Raw genomic sequence first — 19,144 nt, forward strand, 5'->3', positions numbered from 1 at the left:
ACTACTTTGAGACAAACACATCCCCGTCTGTCCCCCCTATGTTACTCTGGGACGCTCACAAAGCGGTCATACGCGGATACCTGATCAGTGCCTCCTCTTATAACAAGAAGGCCAGATCCAAACGCATCCGGGAACTCACGGACATGCTTGGCTCCCTCTCACTGAAACACAAAAAAACAGGGTCCGAAACGGACCTCTCCGCCCTATCTGCGGTCAGAGGTGAGTTAAACATGCTCCTGACGACGAAGGTGGAGACCAGCTTGAAGTGGCTCAACCAATCCTTTTACGAAAAAGGAGATAAAGCTGATCGGCTGCTAGCCTCTAGGCTCCGGGCTAAACTTACAAGGAATAACGTTATGTCTATTCAGCATCCCTCTGGTGTGAAGACTAGGGACCCCAAACGCATTACTGACACTTTCTCTCGCTTCTACGAGAAACTATACAACGCCCATAAGACCACCCAGACGAAACCAGACTTTATTGGGGCTATCCGTGCCTTCCTATCCCAATGCCATCTCCCTCGTTTAAACCCATCGGTCTCAGCCGAACTGAATTCGGAGATATCCGAAGAAGAAATTGCCACTGTTGTCAAATCCCTAAAACTTAGCAAAGCTCCTGGCCCAGACGGCTTTACGGCCGCATATTACAAGACCTTTCTCCCCCAACTTACACCTCACCTCTCAGCCCTTTTCAATGCTGTCTTGCAGGGAGCTTCTTTCTCCAAAACGGCACTGGAGGCCAAGATAATAGTCATCCCTAAGGAGGGTAAGGACACATCTATTTGCGCTAACTATAGGCCTATATCATTACTTAACTCAGATATCAAGATCTATGCCAAAATATTAGCTCTCCGTCTAAATAGAGTCTTACCCCACCTTATCCATAACGACCAGGTAGGATTTATCCCCGGCCGTCAAGCACGAGACAACACGAGACGAATTATTAGCCTGACCCACTATATCAACCTTACACACACCCCTGCTCTCTTGCTTTCTCTGGACGCGGAGAAAGCATTTGACAGAATAGGGTGGCCCTTTATGTTTGAAACTCTTGCACATCTGGGCTTTCAGGGGGAATTCCTTACAGGGATACAAGCCTTATATTCGACCCCTTCCGCTAGGGTATCTATAAACGGAGTACAATCTGACCCTTTGGACATCTCCAACGGTACCAGACAGGGCTGCCCACTCTCACCCCTGATCTTTGCCTTAGTGATAGAACCATTAGCAGCCCGAATCCGAGCCTCGCCCGACATCGGGGGACTAGGAGTAGGGGACTCTGTCTACAAGATTTCCTTGTTCGCAGACGACGTCCTCCTATCACTTTCCTCACCTCACACATCTCTGCCGAACCTTTTTACTCTCCTATCTGAATACGGAAAGCTATCGGGCTACAAAGTCAACTGGTCCAAGACGGAAGCTCTCCCCTTCCACATCTCCCCTCCCCAAATAGCTAACATGCAAAACAACTTCAAATTCACCTGGTGCACCTCTAAAATTCGATATCTGGGGGTCTATATTACGAGCCGCTATGGAGACTTGTTTAAGGAAAATTTCTCGCCCTTGCTTAAAAATCTTAAGGCCGATCTCCATAAATGGCTATCACTAATCATATCTTGGTTAGGCCGTATCATAGCTCTGAAAATGAATATTATCCCCCGCCTCCTCTATCTATTTCAAACGCTACCAGTGAAAGTGCCGGACTCGGTACTGGCACAAATTCATACGTGGTTGCTACGTTTTGTGTGGAGAAATAAAACTCCTAGGATAGGGTTCTCTACCCTCCGCAGATCAGTACAAGAAGGGGGGAGAGGATTCCCAGATATTCGTCTTTACTATCTGGCTACCCATCTCAGCCAAGCGGTTGCATGGTTCGCACCTACGCAGTCCATACGTTGGCTCCAGTTAGAGAGGACACTTAGCCGCACTTCTCTATCGTCTCTACTCCTATCCCCTCCTAAATCTAGGCCTCCCCATTTGCAACTCCACCCGGTTCTGGAATTCACCTGTCAGATCTGGGACTATTGTACACGCCATTTCCACATGCTATCAGCCCCTTCGGCGCTTACTCCACTGTGGGGTAACCCTTCGTTCGTCCCAGGCCATTCCATGGCCCGCTCGCACTCATGGTCGACACATAACATCCGCTTTGTTCTAGATGTATTGTCCGAAGGGGCCTGCACACCCTTACCGGAAATCGCGTCAAAATATGACTTCCCGGATGCGAATCCTTTTACATATCTCCAGGTGAGACACTTTGTCTCGTCCTTAACAAGCACATCCCCATTCCAACCTCTCTCCACCCTGGAGTCCTATTGCTATTACAAACCGCTCACTCGTGGAATCATCTCCCAACTGTACTCCCTTCTCCAGGTAGGGGATAAGGAGACGACCCCGGCTTTTATACTCAAGTGGGAGCAGGACCTTGGCCCGATACCAGATGATTATGATTGGTCAGATGTCTTTACGGCTGCCGCAAAATCCTCGATTTCAACCCTAGTTAAGGAAAACGCATATAAAATCTTATATAGGTGGTATCTAGTCCCCTCTAGACTTCACAAAATGTTTCCCTCCTCCCAGCCATTGTGCTGGAGAGGTTGCGGCGGACACGGCTCTTTCCTCCATATATGGTGGACATGCCCTAAAATCGAGCTATTCTGGGATTCAGTCGCCCACTTGTTGAGCAAAGTGCTCCAGACCCGGATACCCAAAGATCCTTGGTCCTTTCTGCTAGGCCTCCCCATTGCCAATGCACCTCCGAACTCCGGTAAATTACTGACACAGATCCTGAACGCGGCTAGATGCGCAATAGCCCTAAACTGGAAAAAGAAGGAGTCCCCCCCTATACAACAGGTTATCAACAAAATATGGTACTTCGCAAGCATGGAAAAAATCACTGCATACCTCCATAATAGATCTTTTCAGTTCCTTCAAATATGGGAACTTTGGTTTGACTCACAGGCCCCCGCACACGGAGCTCGATCCCCCGGGAGCTCGACGGCCCTACTATTATGACACCTGTACTCTACTAGCCTGACAAGTAGCTCAGAGGATATCCTCAACATATCCTTTTCGTGTTCCCCGAGTAGCACTTTCCATTTAGTACTAGCGCCATGCGCGTACCAGCGCAAATTAGGGGCGTACCAGCGGCATTTCCCTGACCCTGCCACCTCTCCTCCTACTCTATTCCCTCCCCATCTCCCCTGTCTCTTTTTCTCGCCTCTCAGGTTCTATCTCTCTAGTCTCTACCCTCCTACAGTTATAATTACGAACCTGTGTGTCGGTTCCCACCCATCTGAATAGTCTCTGTCTACCCTGAGACATAACTCTTTGCTGTTTTTTTACATTGTGGGAACCACATGTTCTTTATTTTTAAGGTTATGTTTCTGTCATCGGTAATGTAATGTTAGACAGAACAGCCCATCCCATGTAAGGGGGAAGGCTGCAGTAATGTTTGTAACCTGTAAAGTTTATACCCTGAAAATTAAAATAAACAATTAAAAAAAAAAAAAATATCTAACTTGGAAGGTGGTCATGTTGTTGGCCTTAGCTTCGGCTAGGAGAGTTTCGGAACTAGCGGCTTTGTCACATAAAAGCCCTTATCTGGTTTTTCATATGGATAGGGCGGAATTGCGAACTCGTCCTCAATTCCTACTAAAGGTGGTCTCATCGTTTCATATGAACCAACCTATTGTCGTGCCCATGGCTATGCGTGACTTGGAGGATTCCGAGTCACTTGATGTGGTCAGGGCTTTAAAAATTTACGTGGCCAGAACGGCTCGTGTTAGGAAAACAGAGGCTCTGTTTATCCTTTATGCTGCCAACAAGCTTGGTGCTCCTGCGTCTAAGCAGACTATTGCTCGCTGGATCTGTAACACGATTCAGCAGGCGCATTCTACGGCAGGATTGCCGTTACCAAAATCGGTTAAGGCCCATTCCACTAGGAAGGTGGGCTCTTCTTGGGCGGCTGCCCGAGGGATCTCGGCACTACAGTTGTGCCGAGCAGCTACTTGGTCGGGGTCAAACACCTTAGCAAAGTTCTATAAGTTTGATACCGTGGCTAACGAGGACCTCATGTTTGCTCAATCGGTGCTGCAGAGTCATCCGCACTCTCCTGCCCGTTTGGGATCTTTGGTATAATCCCCATGGTCCTTACGGAGTCCCCAGCATCCTCTAGGACGTTAGAGAAAATAAGATTTTAAACCTACAGGTAAATCTTTCTCGTAGTCCGTAGAGGATGCTGGGCGCCCGTCCCAAGTGCGGACTACTTCTGCAAGACTTGTATATTGTTTTTGCTTACATAAGGGTTATGTTATAGTTCATCGGTTGTGGACCGATGCTCTGTTGTTGTTTCATACTGTTAACCAGATAGTTTATCACAAGTTGTGAATATTGGTATGAATCTTGCCCTTGGATTAACAAAAATCCTTTCCTCGTACTGTCCATCTCCTCTGGGCACAGTTTCTCTAACTGAGGTCTGGAGGAGGGGCATAGAGAGAGGAGCCAGTGCACACCCAGAGTCAAAGTCTTTCTTAAAGTGCCCATGTCTCCTGCGGAGCCCGTCTATCCCCATGGTCCTTACGGAGTCCCCAGCATCCTCTACGGACTACGAGAAAAAGATTTACTGGTAGGTTTAAAATCTTATTATTAGCCTTCTTTGCTGCAGTCCTACTTTGGGTACTACTGCTTAGTTTGCGATCTATGAGGACACCTAAGTCCTTTTCCAGTACAGAATCCCCTAATTTTACCCCATTTAGTAGGTAGGTGTTATTTTTGTTCTTGTTACCACAGTGCATTACCTTACACTTGTCTGTATTGAAGCGCATTCTCCATTTCGCTGTCCAAGCCTCTAATTTAACTAAATCATTCTGAAGCGACTCAGCATCCCCCTCCGCATTTATAACTTTACACAATTTGGTATGATCTGCAAAAATTGACACCATGCTCTCTAGACCTTTTTGTTAGGTCTTTAATGAAAATATTGAACAATAGCGGTCCTAATACTTGCGGCACACCATTTAGCACTTCAGTCCAAGTTGAAAAAGATCCATTAACCACAACGTACTGCTCCCTATTATTTAACCAGTTTTTGACCCAAGTGCATATTGTGCTTCTTAGCCCTGTTTCTTGTAGCTTGTAGATAAGTCTCATGTGTGGTACAGTGTCGAATGCTTTGGCAAAATCCTAAAAAGATTACATCCACCTCTTTACCCTGATCTAGGTTTGCGCTTACTGTTTCATAAAAGCCAAGTAAGTTGGTTTGTCAGGATCTGTCCTTCATAAACCCATGTTGATTCCTTTTTAATGACCTTATTGACTTCAAGGAACTTCTGAATACTGTCTCTTAGAATACCTTCCAAAACTTTCCCCACTATAGATGTAAGACTAACTGGTATATAATTAGCTGGTTCAGCTTTGCTTCTCTTTTTGAATATAGGCACTACTTCCGCTATACGCCAGTCTCTGGGAACCATACCTGATATTACTGAATCCTTAAAGATCAAAAATAGCGGTTTTGCAAGTTCAGAGTGAAGCTCCATTAGAACCCTTGGGTGAATACCATTAGGACCTGGTGACTTATTAATCTTTAAATGTTTTAATCGGTCACAGACTACTTCCTCGCTTAAATAAGTACCTATCAGTGGGATATTCTCTTTTTTGAGATTTAGTCACTGAATTGGGTCCTCTCTAGTAAATACTGTTGAAAAAAAACTAATTTAGTGTGTCCGCTATGTCATTATCATTTTTGCTTAAGACTCCCAACTTGTCTTTTTTAAAGGGCCTATACTCTCCTTCTTTAATCTCTTGCTATTAATGTATTTTAAGATTTTTTTTGAGATTCACTTTGCTTTCCTTTGCTACTAGTTTTTCAGTTTCTACTTTAGCCGCTCTTATTTCCTTTTTGCATATTTTGTTACATTCCTTATAGTGCTGAAATGACTCTGCTTCCCTGTCAGATTTGTATTTTTTAAATGCTCGCCTTTTCTTGCCCATAAGTTCCTTTTATCTTTTTGTTAAGCCACATTGGTTTATGATTTTTATTCCTTTTTTTGCTGCTCGTAGGAATAAATTTGAGAGTATTTTTAGCTAGCAGGAATTTTAGTACCTCCCATTTCTCCGTAGTATTTTTTCCTAAAAACAAACCTTCCCATCCAATATCCCTGAAAAATACCCTCCTCTTTTCAAAATTCGCTTTGCTAAAGTTTAGAGTCCTAGTTGAGCCAGTATAGGGCGGTTTATGCAAACTGATATTGAATGGGACCATATTGTGGTCGCCGTTTCCTATGGGTTCCTCTACTATAATACCTGATACCAAATCCCCATTGTTTGTTAATACCAGGTCTAAGATTGCATTGTACCTAGTTGGTTCCTCAATTAGTTGGGCTAAGTAGTTATCATTAAGTGTGTTTAAAAACATTGCCCCTAGCAGTATCACATGAATCGTTTTTCCAGTTTATCTCTGGATAGTTAAAATCTCCCATCACTACTAGGTCTCCTACTCCTGCTGCTCTTTTTCAATTTGCTTTAGTAACAATTCCTCATCAGATACGTTAATACCAGGCGGCCTATCGCATACACCCAATACTAACTTTTTTTAATCCTTTTTCCCCGCATGCAATTTCTACCCATAATGTCTTGACAGTGTCTACGGTCCCCTCCTGAATGTCTTCCCGTATATCAGGTTTTAAAAACGGCTTTACGTAAAGACACACTCTTCCACCCTTTTTATTTTAGTGTCTCTCCTAAACAGTGTATAGCCCTCTAGATTGTCCAATCATGAGATTCGTCCCACCAAGTTTCAGTAATGCCTATAATATCATACTGTTTGCTTGCTGCAAGTATTTCTAGTTCGCCCTTTTTACCAGTAATGCTTCTAGCGTTTACATACATACAACTAAGATAAGTATTTTCCCTTGCGTTAGGGACATCTTTCATCATATGTAGCAATGATGACCTGTAATCATCATTGGTTAGTGCTTTGGTAAAATCTATTAGTACCCATGTTAGCAACCTTACCCCCAACTTCTCCCCACTATTCTCACTGCATGACCCATAGTTTCTAGCTAAACCCTCCCCCCAGGCTCCCAGTTTAAAATCTCCTCCAACCCTCTAACCATCCTCTCCCCCCCCCCCCCCCCTCCCAATCCATCACGACAAAAGAGATGGCGTCTGATTGAGAAGTCCGCCCAGTGTTCCAGGAACACAAACCCCTCTTTCCTGCACCAATCCCTAAGGCACGCATTTACCTCCCTAATCTCCCCCTGCCTCCCTGGACTAGCGTATGGCGGTAATATTTTGGAGAATATTACCTTAGATGTACTTGCCTTAAGTTTCTTTCCCAAGTCCCTATAGTCTTTCTTAAGGACATCCCACCTTCCGCTAACTTTGTCATTGGTGCACCAAGACCGCCAGGTCTTTCCCAGCCCCTCCCAACAATTTATCTACCTGATCCGCGATGTGCCGTACCCGAGCACCCGGGAGACAACAGACTGTACGGCGATCACGGTCCCAGTAGCAGATTGCCCTATCTGCCTTCCTGATGATAGAATCCCCTACCACCACCATCTGACTAGGCACCTCACTATCTTTTATCCCAACTGCGCCAGAGGGACCGCTCCTCTGGATGCTAGAGGGAGCAGTCTCCTCCGGCACAGTCATTTCTTCACTATCATCCTCCGATTCCTCGTCCAGTCGGGCAAATTTGTTTGGGTTTGATAGTTCGGAGATGTCGAGCCTCCCCTTCTTTTTTTTTTTTTTCTTCCTTCTAACTGTGACCCAGCTGGCTACCTGATCATCATCCTCTTCTACCAGTGACCCCTCACGCAACTCCTCCACCGTTCCGTCTAAACTTCACTCGAGATTGTGAATCTCCCTCAGTCGCTTAACGGTTTGCTCTAGATCAGTTACCTGGGCTTCCAGGGCAACCGTTCGCACACACCTCGTGCAGATGTAATCACACTGGGCCGGTAGCTCCAGGTGTGCATACATCTTGCACGATATGCACTGAGTGAGGTCCCCAATCACAGCCCCTCCCATATTTGTAAGGTCTAACTCCATGTTACTCTCAAAGAAAAAGAAGCAAAAAGAAAAAGTAGAAGACAAACAATCTGGGCAAACACTCACTTATACAATAATTAAGCTGGCTTATACTTATCTATCTTTGTGCGGTCCTTGGTTCTTCGCTTTTATGCAGCCGTAGTACTCCAGTGCCCCCTCTGGGACCTCTCCTGCGGAACTGATACTCCACTTATCAGTTGCAGTTGTTCCAGCTCACTGCACCTCCTTTTCACTCGACTTCCAGCTCCTTCTGCTGAATTCCAACTCGCATAGACTTACAAATCCAAGCTAGACTTTGAAATACAAGCTCCCTTACAATGAGCACAAAAGAAAACTAACCAGTGGCACTAACTCAGCGGAACCATTGTTTGGAGTCGGAACAACTATTGCTAATGTAGCAGTTTGGGGATTTGATATGAGGAACCGATCGTGCTAAAAATACCAGGTCCGTGCCAACTGATTGTGCAGCGGAGTCATGACACCTATGCTACAGTATATAAAGATCTTGCCATACACTATTATAATTAGATCAACTATAAAAATTACATTTATAGATTTATTTCTGCTGCGGGGTTCACTGGGCTCCACAAGGAATTACATTGGGGTGTAGAGTAGGATCTTGATCCGAGGCACCTTAAGGCTCAAAAAGGTTTTGACTGTTCTCAAGATGCACAGCGCTGCCTCCTCTATAACCCCGCCTCCATGCCAGTGCGCTCAGTTTGTAAATTGGTGCCTTGCAGTATGCAGGCACTTGACAGGTGGCTGCCATAAGCAGCCTTTTCAGAGCTTCATTTTACAGACTGAACAGAGAAAATGTAAAGAAGACTTCCAGGGCTGCTGCAGGCAGTTTCATAGACATTCCTGTGTGCAGCTCAATCACGCCCAGCGGCGCTGTATACTCCCACGCCGCGGTTGCCGGGTCACTGCAGCGGAGGCGCCGGCTTCTTCCATCCTAAGGTGAGTCACACACACGCCACCGGATCGCGGGGCCGCAGACAAGAGGGAGGTAATGGGCTTCTGTGCCGCACTTTACTGCGATCCAGTGCGGCCGTAGGAGGCGGGCTACGTGCACGCTGGCGTGGACACGGATTACTGGGCTGATATTCCACTAGCCACCGGGTTATATTATGGGCACAGGTCAAGGGGGATGTTGTACCAAGTTCCCCCCGCTTTATGTATATTGCCCGCACACCCGGTGGGGATGCCAGCAGGGGGAGCAGGTCGGACCTGAGGCCCCTCCCCCCAGGGCGCCATTTCAGCAATGTTTCCTCCCTGGAGCTGCTTCCCTCTCCCTCATTCCCGATAAGCAGCCATTACAGATAGAGCCTTGCTGTTCCTGGGATTGCTGGGGCATGTCCTCCTCTGTGGAACCTCCTGACTGCCAGTGCTGTGCTTCCTACAGGACACTTGGAGTATTCTACCTGTCACTGGGACTGTGTTAGTTAAGAGAGTGCATACTTTCAGGGTTGTGTGGTACAAACACCCTGTGATATACATCCAGTGCTTACTGTGTTTGTTATATCTATAGTTATCACATATAGCCATACTGAGTATTACTTTGTATTGCTAGTCCAGTGCAGTTTATGGTACATAATTTCTGCATGGTACACTTGTGACTATATATGTGTGTGCATGTAGCTGCTGCGTGGTTGCCTTATTGCAGGGTATTTCACTCAGCGTGCTATTCCTATATTGCTATACCTAAGGGGGCCAAGTGTTTCCAGTTTTTCTCTGCAAATAATATAGAATTGTTTCACAAGATATACTAACAGGATATTTTTACTTATGATTTATAGTTGCCATATCTTCTAGATCTATTGAACTCCCGGTCTGTGCCTTCTTAGGCTCCTTCTCTGAGAGTTCTCGTTAGGTATAGTGCTGCTAGATTTTGTACCGGGTTGCCCATTACTGTGCACATAGTTATGTCTGCTACATGTGGCAACGACGTTGGGGCCTCTCCCACACTGCGTGGTTGTGAGACCGCGGATGTAATGGAGGATAACTTAGCAGCTGAGAGTTCAGGTTGAGGGGGTTCCTTACCCCCCAGTGGGTCGGTAGCACTTGGGGCATCACAAGACCCACCTTGGGCTACATTCTCCACATTATAAAACACGCTTGTGACTAAATTGACGCCACCTGTGGGACCACCTGTGCCACTACCACAGTTTATGGTCCCCACTGTGAACACGCCATGGGCAGATCAGCTTTCTAATCAGTTACAGCATTTGAACCGATCCATGTCTAAATCTAAAGGTCACTCTCGCCCGCATAAGACTAAAGTCGTCTTCTACAAGGGCTTTCTCTGACGTCCTAAGTGGATGCTGGGGACTCCGTCAGGACCATGCTGGGGACTCCGTCAGGACCATGGGGAATAGCGGCTCCGCAGGAGACAGGGCACAAAAATAAAGCTTTAGGATCAGGTGGTGTGCACTGGCTCCTCCCCCTATGACCCTCCTCCAAGCCTCTGTTAGGTTTTTGTGCCCGTCCGAGCAGGGTGCAATCTAGGTGGCTCTCTTAAGGAGCTGCTTAGAAAAAGTTTTTAGGTTTTTTATGTTCAGTGAGTCCTGCTGGCAACAGGCTCACTGCATCGAGGGACTTAGGGGAGAGAAGTTCAACTCACCTGCGTGCACGATGGATTGGCTTCTTAGGCTACTGGACACCATTAGCTCCAGAGGGAGTCGGAACACAGGTCTCACCCTGGGGTTCGTCCCGGAGCCGCGCCGCCGACCCCCCCTGCAGATGCTGAAGATTGAAGGTCCAGAAACCGGCGGCAGAAGGCTTTTCAGTCTTCATGAAGGTAGCGCACAGCACTGCAGCTGTGCGCCATTGTTGTCACACACTTCACACCATAGGTCACGGAGGGTGCAGGGCGCTGCTGGGGGCGCCCTGGGCAGCAATGTATAATACCTTTTATGGCTAAAAAATACATCACATATAGCCCTTGAGGCTATATGGATGTATTAAACCCATGCCAGATATCTCAAACTCCGGGAGAAAAGCCCGCCGGAATAGGGGGCGGGGCTTATTCTCCTCCGCACACAGCGCCATTTTCCTGCTCAGCTCCACTGTGAGGAAGGCTCCCAGGACTCTCCCCTGCACTGCACTACAGAAACAGGGTAAAACAGAGAGGGGGGGCACCTTTTTTGGCGATATTTGATATATTTAAGCTGCTATAAGGATACAACACTTATATAAGGTTGTTCCCATATATATTATAGCGCTTGGGTGTGTGCTGGCAAACTCTCCCTCTGTCTCCCCAAAGGGCTAGTGGGGTCCTGTCTTCGATAAGAGCATTCCCTGTGTGTCTGCTGTGTGTCGGTACGTGTGTGTCGACATGTATGAGGACGATGTTGGTGTGGAGGCAGAACAATTGCCGATAATGGTGATGTCACCCCCCAGGGAGTCGACACCGGAGTGGATGGCTTTGTTTATAAAATTACGTGATAATGTCAGCACATTACAAAAATCAGTTGACGACATGAGACGGCCGGAAAACCAGTTGGTACCTGCCCAGGCGTCTCAGACACCGTCAGGGGCTGTAAAACGCCCTTTACCTCAGTCGGTCGACACAGACCCAGACACGGACACTGAATCTAGTGTCGACGGTGAAGAAACAAACGTATTTTCAAGTAGGGCCACACGTTATATGATCACGGCAATGAAGGAGGCTTTGCATATCTCTGATACTGCAAGTACCACAAAAAGGGGTATTATGTGGGGGGTGAAAAAACTACCTGTAGTTTTTCCTGAATCAGAGGAATTGAATGATGTATGTGATGAAGCGTGGGTTAACCCAGATAGAGTGCTAATTTCAAAAAAGTTATTGGCATTATACCCTTTCCCGCCAGAGGTTAGGGCGCGCTGGGAAACACCCCCTAGGGTGGATAAGGCGCTCACACGCTTATCAAAACAAGTGGCGTTACCGTCTCCTGATACGGCCGCCCTCAAGGATCCAGCTGATAGGAGGCTGGAAACTACCCTAAAAAGTATATACACACATACTGGTGTTATACTGCGACCAGCCATCGCCTCAGCCTGGATGTGCAGTGCTGGGGTGGTCTGGTCGGATTCCCTGACTGAAAATATTGATACCCTGGATAGGGACAGTATTTTATTGACTATAGAGCAATTAAAGGATGCTTTTCTTTATATGCGAGATATATGCGAGGGATATTTGCACTCTGGCATCGAGAGTAAATGCGATGTCCATATCTGCCAGAAGAAGTTTATGGACGCGACAGTGGTCAGGTGATTCGGATTCTAAACGACATATGGAAGTATTGCCGTATAAAGGGGAGGAATTATTTGGCGTCGGTCTATCGGATCTGGTGGCCACGGCAACTGCCGGAAAATCCACCTTTTTACCTCAGAACCCCTCCCAACAGAAAAAGACACCGTCTTTTCAGCCGCAGTCCTTTCGGTCCTATAAGAACAAGCGGGCAAAAGGACAGTCATATCTGCCCCGGGGCAGAGGAAGGGGTAAGAGAGGACAGCAAGCTGCCCCTGCCCAGGAACAGAAGCCCTCCCAGGGTTCTGCAAAGCCCTCAGCATGACGCTGGGGCTTTACAAGCGGACTCAGGAGCAGTGGGGGGTCGACTCAAGAATTTCAGCGCACAGTGGGCTTGCTCACAGGTGGACCCCTGGATCCTGCAGGTAGTATCTCAGGGTTACAGGTTGGAATTCGAGAAGTCTCCCCCTCGCCGGTTCCTAAAGTCTGCTTTGCCAACGTCTCCCTCAGACAGGGCGACGGTATTGGAAGCCATTCACAAGCTGTTTTCTCAGCAGGTGATAGTCAAGGTACCCCTCCTACAACAAGGAAAAGGGTATTACTCCACGCTATTTGTGGTACCGAAGCCGGACGGCTCGGTAAGACCTATTCTAAATCTGAAATCTTTGAATCTCTACATACAGAAATTCAAATTCAAGATGGAGTCACTCAGAGCAGTGATAGCGAATCTGGAAGAAGGGGACTTTATGGTGTCCCTGGACATAAAGGATGCTTACCTGCATGTCCCAATTTGCCCTTCACATCAAGGGTACCTCAGGTTCGTGGTGCAAAACTGTCATTATCAGTTTCAGACGCTGCCGTTTGGATTGTCCACGGCACCTCGGGTCTTTACCAAGGTAATGGCCAAAATGATGATTCTTCTTCGAAGAAGAGGCGTATTAATTATCCCTTACTTGGACGATCTCCTGATAAGGGCAAGGTCCAGAGAACAGCTGGAGGACGGAGTAGCACTAACCCAATTAGTGCTGCAACAACACGGGTGGATTCTGAATTTTCCAAAATCTCAGTTGACCCCGACGACACGTCTGCTGTTCCTGGGAATGATTCTGGACACGGTTCAGAAAAAGGTGTTTCTTCCGGAGGAGAAAGCCAAGGAGTTATCCAAACTTGTCAGGAACCTCCTAAAACCAGGAAAAGTGTCTGTGCATCAATGCACAAGAGTCCTGGGAAAGATGGTGGCTTCTTACGAAGCGATTCCATTCGGCAGATTCCACGCACGAGCTTTTCAGTGGGATCTGTTGGACAAATGGTCCGGATCGCATCTGCAGATGCACCAGCGGATAACCTTATCACCACGGACAAGGGTGTCTCTTCTGTGGTGGTTGCAGAGTGCTCATCTGTTAGAGGGCCGCAGATTCGGCATACAGGACTGGGTCCTGGTGACCACGGATGCCAGTCTGAGAGGCTGGGGAGCGGTCACACAGGGAAGAAACTTCCAGGGAGTATGGTCAAGCCTGGAGATGTCTTTTCACATAAACATACTGGAGCTAAGAGCGATTTACAATGCTCTAAGTCTGGCAAAACCCCTGCTTCAACGTCAGCCGGTGTTGATCCAGTCGGACAACATAACGGCAGTCGCCCACGTAAACAGACAGGGCGGCACAAGAAGCAGGACAGCAATGGCAGAAGCTGCAAGGATTCTTCGCTGGGCGGAAGATCATGTGATAGCACTGTCAGCAGTGTTCATTCCGGGAGTGGACAACTGGGAAGCAAACTTCCTCAGCAGACACGATCTACACCCGGGAGAGTGGGGACTTCATCCAGAAGTCTTCCACATGATTGTGAACCGTTGGGAAAAACCAAAGGTGGATATGATGGCGTCCCGCCTCAACAAAAAACTGGACAGGTATTGCGCCAGGTCAAGAGACCCTCAGGCAATAGCTGTGGACGCTCTGGTAACACCGTGGGTGTTCCAGTCAGTGTATGTGTTCCCTCCTCTGCCTCTCATACCAAAAGTACTGAGAATTATACGGCAAAGGGGAGTAAGAACGATACTCGTGGCTCCGGATTGGCCAAGAAGAACTTGGTACCCGGAACTTCAAGAGATGCTCACGGAGGATCCGTGGCCTCTACCTCTAAGACGGGACCTGCTTCAGCAGGGACCGTGTCTATTCCAAGACTTACCGCGGCTGCGTTTGACGGCGTGGCGGTTGAACGCCGAATTCTAAGGGAAAAAGGCATTCCGGAAGAGGTCATTCCTACACTGGTAAAAGCCAAGAAGGAGGTGACTGCACAACATTATCACCGCATTTGGAGAAAATATGTTGCGTGGTGTGAGGCCAGGAAGGCCCCCACGGAGGAATTTCAATGGGTCGATTCCTACATTTCCTGCAAACAGGATTGTCTATGGGCCTCAAATTGGGGTCCATTAAGGTTCAAATTTCGGCCCTGTCGATTTTCTTCCAGAAAGAATTGGCTTCAGTTCCTGAAGTCCAGACTTTTGTAAAAGGAGTACTACATATACAGCCCCCGGTTGTGCCCCCAGTGGCTCCGTGGGACCTTAAAGTAGTTTTGGATTTTCTCAAATCCCATTGGTTTGAGCCACTCAAATCGGCGGATTTGAAATATCTTACATGGAAAGTAACCATGCTACTGGCCCTGGCTTCAGCCAGGAGAGTGTCAGAATTGGCGGCTTTATCCTATAAAAGCCCATATCTGATTTTCCATTCGGACAGGGCAGAACTGCGGACGCGTCCTCATTTTCTGCCTAAGGTGGTGTCAGCGTTTCACCTGAACCAGCCTATTGTGGTGCCTGCGGCTACTAACGATTTGGAGGATTCCAAGTTGTTGGACGTGGTCCGGGCATTGAAAATATATATTTCAAGAACGGCTGGAGTCAGAAAGTCTGACTCGCTGTTTATATTGTATGCACCCAACAAGCTGGGTGCTCCTGCTTCTAAGCAGACGATTGCTCGTTGGATTTGTAGCACAATTCAACTTGCACATTCTGTGGCAGGCTTGCCACAACCAAAATCTGTCAAGGCCCATTCCACAAGGAAAGTGGGCTCATCCTGGGCGGCTGCCCGGGGGGTCTCGGCATTACAACTCTGCCGAGCAGCTACGTGGTCGGGGGAGAACACGTTTGTAAAATTCTACAAATTTGATACCCTGGCTAAAGAGGACCTGGAGTTCTCTCATTCGGTGCTGCAGAGTCATCCGCACTCTCCCGCCCGTTTGGGAGCTTTGGTATAATCCCCATGGTCCTGACGGAGTCCCCAGCATCCACTTAGGACGTCAGAGAAAATAAGATTTTACTTACCGATAAATCTATTTCTCGTAGTCCGTAGTGGATGCTGGGCGCCCATCCCAAGTGCGGATTGTCTGCAATACTTGTACATAGTTATTGTTACAAAAAAATTGGGTTGTTATTGTTGTGAGCCGTCTGTTCAGAGGCTCCTACGTTTGTCATACTGTTAACTGGGTTCAGATCACAAGTTGTACGGTGTGATTGGTGTGGCTGGTATGAGTCTTACCCGGGATTCATTATCCTTCCTTATTGTGTACGCTCGTCCGGGCACAGTATCCTAACTGAGGCTTGGAGGAGGGTCATAGGGGGAGGAGCCAGTGCACACCACCTGATCCTAAAGCTTTATTTTTGTGCCCTGTCTCCTGCGGAGCCGCTATTCCCCATGGTCCTGACGGTGTCCCCAGCATGGTCCTGACGGAGTCCCCAGCATCCACTACGGACTACGAGAAATAGATTTATCGGTAAGTAAAATCTTATTACCTCCTCCCAACTCACGGTTTTGACCGACACATCCTCTGAGATTGACGGTGCATATACTGACCCCTCTGACGCTGATGTTTCAGATGGGGAGGGGAAGTCATCCGTGGATGTCTCTGATTTGATTGAGGCGATACTGCTCATTCTTCAAGTGTCTGATGATTCTGAGCCTGAAACAGTTTCCAAGAAACCGGATAGGTTTAAGCGTAAGAAGGTGGTTAAACAAGTTTTACCCTACTCTAAACACCTGGTTGACATATGTCAGGAATCCTGGGAAAATCCGGGAACAAACTTTACACCGAATAAGAGACTGTTGTCTCGCTATCCTCTCTCTGCGGAGGTGTGTAAAAATTGGGAAACTCCCTCCGCCTGTAGATTCTCATGTGGCGCGCATGGTTTTTTCCTCTGCTCTGCCAGTAACTACCGTCACCTCTCTGAAGGAACCGACGGATAGACTTGTGGAGGGCTGTTTAAAAGCGATTTATACCCTTTTGGGGGCTGTGCAAAGGCCAACTATTGCAGGGACTTGGGCTGTTGAGGCGTGGGCTCAGGAGCTCGAGGCGGAACTGCCTTCCGATGCATCTGAGCATGCTCGACAATGTCTCTCATATATTGCCACGGCTTCTCTGTACCTTAAGGAGGCGGCCTCCGATGTCGGGGTGCTCGCGGCCAAGACTGCTACTGCATCTGTTTTGGCCAGACGTATCCTTTGGTTGAGATCCTGGTCGGTGGATATGGGTTCCAAGAAAACCCTGGAGGTGCTTCTTTTCAAAGGAGACATTCTCTTTGGAAAATACCTCCATAAGATTGTGGCTGATCTGGCTACTGCTAAAACAGCCTGCCTACGTAGTATGGCTCCTTCAGCACAGAAGGCTAAAAGTACTTTCCCTCTGCCCTTTCGTCTTTGAGGTAAAGCAAAAGGTCGGGCGTACCCAAAGCAAGCTCGTGCTTCCAAGCCTGCCAAGTCAAACCGAAGCATGCCTGGGCTGCCTGTCAGCCAGCTTCCAAAACTGACAAGCCGGCCGCATGACAGGGGATCCCAGGGTGGGGGGCAGACTTCTAGGTTTTACCCAGGAATGGATAAAGCCACTTTGGATACCTGGGTGAGGGAAGTCGTTGCTCGAGGTTACGCCATACCCTTCAAGTATCGTCGTCCTTATCGATTTTGCCCGGCAGATGTGCCTCTGGATCCGGCAGAAGCAAACATGTTGCACTCGGTGGTACATTCACTCCTGTCCACAGGAGTGGTGGTACAGGTGCCTCTGACTCAGAGGGGCAAGGGGTTCTATTCACCTGTTTCTAGTCCCGAAACCGAATGGGTCCTCGCGGCCCATTCTCAATCTGAAGTCCTTGAACAAGCATGTGCGGATCTCCAAGTTCCGTATGGAAACGCTGCGCTCTATTGTTCTGACCATGGATCCTGGGGACATACAGGATGCCTACCTACATATTCCTATTGCAGTATCTCAGCAGTACCTGCGGTTTGCGGTGGGCAACCTTCATTACCAATTTCGGGCGTTACCCTTTGGTTTGACAACGGCTCCGCGAGTTTTCACCAAAGTAATGGCTGTCATGACGGCTACACTCCGCCGTCAAGGGGTCAGGATACTACCATACCTAGACGATTTGTTGATCCTGGTGAGTTCCCAAGAAATTCTCCTGTGTCCTCTAGATCTGACGGTCCAGTGCATGTCAGCCCACGGGTGGCTGATCAACTGGAAGAAATCCTCCCTGGTTCCGGCTCGGAGCATGGTACACCTGGGAGCGTTGTTGGACACTCACAACCAGCGGTTGTTCCTGTCTCAGGAGAAAGTCCTGAAACTTCAGGACAAGATCTTATGCTTCCTATCCCGTCCGGAAGTATTGATTCATTCGGCAATGCAAGTGTTAGGTCTCATGGTGTCGACTTTCGACATAGTGGATTATGCTCAATTTCATTCTCGCCCTCTACAGAAGTTGGTCCTGTCCAAGTGGGATGGCCTGCCTCACCAGATCACATCTCACATGATCTCCCTGTCTTCGGAGGTCCGCCTGTCGTTGAGCTGGTGGCTTCAGGACCAACGATTTAAGCAGGGGTCGTCCCTTCTAGATATCCTACTGGGTCCTGCTGACGACTTATGCCTGTCTGAGAGGTTGCAGCGCGGTGTTGGAACAACACTCTTTAGGGTCTGTGGGCCGAGGAGGAGTCGCTACTCCCAATAAACATTCTGGAACTGCGGGCGGTGTTCAATGCGTTGACAATGGCCCAGCATGTCATTCATAACAGACCTGTTCAAGTACAATCGGACAACGCCACCACGGTGGCGTACATCAATCATCAAGGTGGCACTCGAAGCCGCATGGCAGTGAGGGAAGTATCAAGGATTTTTCAGTGGGCGGAACGCAATCTGCTGGCCATATCGTCCGTGTTCATTCCGGGCGTTCTGAACTGGGAGGCGGACTTTCTCAGTTGCCAGGACGTGCACGCCGGAGAATGGAGCCTACATCCAGAGGTGTTTCAACTTCTCGTGGACAAGTGGGGCCTCCCAGATGTGGACCTGATGGCGTCTCGACACAATCACAAGGATCCGGTCTTCGGAGCAAGGACCAGGGATCCTCAAGCAGCGTTCGTGGATGCTCTGTCAATCCCATGGAACTTTCGGCTGCTGTATGTGTTCCCTCCAGTGTCACTCCTACCCAGAGTAATACGGAAGTTCAAGCAAGAAGGATCAAGTCGATCCAGCGTGGCCCAGACGGCACTGGTTCTCCGATCTATTGGGCCTCTCGTTAGACCAGACCTCCTCGTTCAGGGCCCATGTGTTTACCAGGATTTGGCCCGGCTTGCTTTGACGGCATGGCTCATGAAGCTTCCGTCCTGAGGGCCAAGGGTTTTTTTGATGCGGTCATTCAAACTATGTTGAAGGCCCGTAAGCCGGCTTCTGCTCGGATATACCATAGGGTCTGGAATGCTTACTTTACTTGGTGTGCTTCTCACAATCATGACGTTTTCAAGTTTAGTATGGCCAAACTATTAGCCTTTCTGCAACAAGGCCTGGATTTGGGCCTGCGTCTGGCCTCCCTCAAGGTGCATATCTC

The sequence above is a fragment of the Pseudophryne corroboree genome, chromosome 3 (genome assembly GCF_028390025.1).
Source record: "Pseudophryne corroboree isolate aPseCor3 chromosome 3, aPseCor3.hap2, whole genome shotgun sequence".
NCBI classification, from domain to species: domain Eukaryota; kingdom Metazoa; phylum Chordata; class Amphibia; order Anura; family Myobatrachidae; genus Pseudophryne; species Pseudophryne corroboree.